Raw genomic sequence first — 3,348 nt, 5'->3', positions numbered from 1 at the left:
CTTAATTATATCAAGTTATAAACAAAACTTAAATTTAAAAAAAAAAAGATTTTCTAATGAATTTAATTTTGACTTGCATTTCAAAGTATAACACTATTAAGATAAAAAATCTAATTGTTGTTATAAAGGCTAACACATATTTCAATACCATTAAAGCCAAAACACGTGAACATATATTGATATCACTATGAAGATATTACAATCTAAACTCGGGATATTAATATAAAAACAAAACATAAAAAGAAAAAAAAAAAACACAACAAACTTACTTATAACATCAACTTACACACAAACTATAGAAAATACATAAAAGTAAGTGCAATTATCACTGAGAGGAACCCTGATCTGGAGGAGGAGGAGGAGGTGCAGTACCAAAGATGTTAAAGTAAGTACTCATCACAAGCACATTGGTACTGATATCACTCATTTGATCCCTCATAAAATTCATGTCATGCTGATACTGTGCGGCCTGCTACTGAAGATGAGTCTCAATTTGATTAAAACATTGATCAAAATGAGTCTCTATGCGATCAAATCTTTGAACCAAATCTTGATAATTTGGTTCATTGGTGGGTGCAGGTGCAGCTTCTGGTTCTTCCTCCGTATCACTAATCACATGTGTTTTACTTGTTTCTTCTTTGTAGATTGCTCTAAATGATCCATCATTGTAGTAAAGCGATTCTTCAAACTCTTGATCAGGATGAACCAAATTGTATTTCTTGTCCAGAATGTAGGAAACTAGATATCCTAAGGAAATATTCTTCTTTCTCTTATGCTCTACATGTCCAATTTCAGACAACCCATAAAGATAGTCAAGGATAAGTTGGGCTTCATCTATAGGTTCTTTAGTCATGATCAAGAAGGTCACCATAGAAAGAAGAAAGGTAATGTTGATTCTATCACCAGCTTTAGGAATTATAGAAGTTCTAAGAACATGCTCGATGATATGTGCATTTCGAACGAGATCAGATACTCTAGCCACATGTTCGTTCAGATTGTTTCCTCTATTCACATTATTAATTTCATACCATGCATAATCATGAGCATTGATCAAGTGATGAGCTCTAGCTCCCTCTGCCCTTAAATTCAAAAAGGATCTTAAGTCAGCCTTGGTGATTTCAACTTTTTGTTTAAAGATAAAGGAGCAGATTATAGAATGGTCAGAATTAAAGGACATGTTGGTGAGGAAGTAGTGAAAGATTTCTTTATTGTAGAGATAGACGAGGGTAAGGATAAAACCAAACTTTGTTGAAGCAAATAAGTTCATCACTTGAAAGGTAAGTTGTTCTTGGATTAGGATTCTGGAGGGTGTGATCGTCACTGATGCAAACCTAGGAAAAGATTCCTCATTTGCTTTGGAAAGGAAGTTTTCAGAAGGATTTCTATGTGGTTTCCTAGCCACAATCTTTTGTCTCTTACTTAAACTTGCAATTTGAAAAAGATCTAGAGTTCGAAAGAGATTGAAAGTGAAGTTTTGAGTGTGACTGTTGAGTTCTAAAGCCCTTCTATTTATTTAAAATGACACGTTCATACCAGACGAAAAGATTTCGTCCAGCATGAATTTTTCGATTCGTCCCGTACGAAAAAAATTTTTATGGACGAACCAATGCGTCAAAATAAAATAGCTTTTCATAATCAACACAACTTCCAAAGCATCCTTTCGTACAAACTTTTGACCAGACTGATCGTACATACGAACACGTGTTCATCCTGGGATGATCAGAACTTATAATTATTTTAATGGCAGTTAAAACTTTCCCCTACATTGAACTGACATGTGTTCGTCCGGATGAACCAAAGGTTCGTACGTACGAACCTTGTATTAAAAACTACTTATCCATTCAATAGCTTTATTCATTTGTTCCGTCGTTTGAAAAACATTTTGTCCAAGACAATCGTGATGATTGTACAGATGAAGTGACAATAAAACACTGAAAACTACACTCAAATGGTTCAAAATTCGATAGATTGACACTACATAAATCGTCCCGTACGAAAAAATTTTGTCCCGGACGATTGTCACTAAATTTTTTTAAAATTTTTGCACTCAATCAAATAACTAAAACACAAACACACTAAAAATACAAAACAACGAAAAAATATAAACTCTAAATAAAGAAAATCACACATACAAGTTCATAAACACATAAAAACACACAAACACATTAACTAATAAATAAACATCAATGTTGCAAAAACATTTTCATTTAAGCATACAAATCAATGACACCAAGCCTTGTTCTTAATGCACTGAAAGTATCAAAGGCTAGAGGTTTTGTAAAAATGTCTGCAAGTTGATTTTCAGTAGAAACACGAGTGAGTTAAATTTCTCCTTTGGATACATGATCCCTTATGAAATGATGCCTTATATATATATATATATATATATATATATATATATGTTTGGTTCTTGAATGTTGAATAAGATTTTTAGAAATACAAATAGCACTAGTGTTATCACAATAAATTGGAATTGTGCCTATAGTTAATCCTAAATTAATTAACTGTTGTTTCAACCAAAGAACTTGTGCCACACAACTTCTTAATATAATATATTCAGCTTCTGCAGTAGATAGGGATACTGAATTTTATTTTCTACAGGACCAAGAGACTAGAGAATATCCAATAAATTGACATATTCCAGAAGTTCTCTTTCTATCCACCCTACAACCTGCAAAGTCAGAATCTGAATAACCAATTATTTTAAATGAAGAGCTAAACTTAGGATACCAAATTCTTGAGTTCTGAGTTCCTAATAGATATCTTTAAATCCTTTTCACTGCTGTTCAATGTGATTCTTTTGGATCTGATTGAAATCTAGCACATAAGCAAACACTAAACATGATATCGGGTCGGCTAACAGTCAAGTAAAGTAAGGATCCAATTATCCCTCTAAATTTCTTTCGATCAATAAATTTTTCCTTAGGGTCCTTATCCAACTAAATTGAGAAACTCATTGGTGTACTAACATGTTTAGCATTGTCTATTTCATACTTTTTGAGGATGTCCTTAACATACTTTGACTGACTAAGAAATGTATCTTCCTCAATTTGCTTAATACTAAATCCTAGAAGGTAACTTAAATCTCTCATTAGACTCATCTCAAATTCACTACTCATTATTTTAGAAAAATCATCACAAAGATTTTTATTTGAAGATCTAAAAATGATATCATCCACATAAATTTGAACAATGAGTATATTATTTTTACAGTTCTTTAAAAAGACAGTTGTATTCACACTTACTTTTTCAAAAGATCTTTCAAGTAAGAAGGTGCTCAACCTCTCATACCAAGCCCTAGGTGCCTGTTTCAATCCATATAATATCTTTTTCAATTTGAAAACATGA

This window comes from Dendrobium catenatum, unplaced genomic scaffold, assembly GCF_001605985.2.
Source record: "Dendrobium catenatum unplaced genomic scaffold, ASM160598v2 fragScaff_scaffold_541, whole genome shotgun sequence".
Classification (NCBI taxonomy): Eukaryota; Viridiplantae; Streptophyta; class Magnoliopsida; order Asparagales; family Orchidaceae; genus Dendrobium; species Dendrobium catenatum.
The sequence above is the reverse complement of the archived record's forward strand: the minus strand, read 5'-3'. Positions refer to the sequence as shown.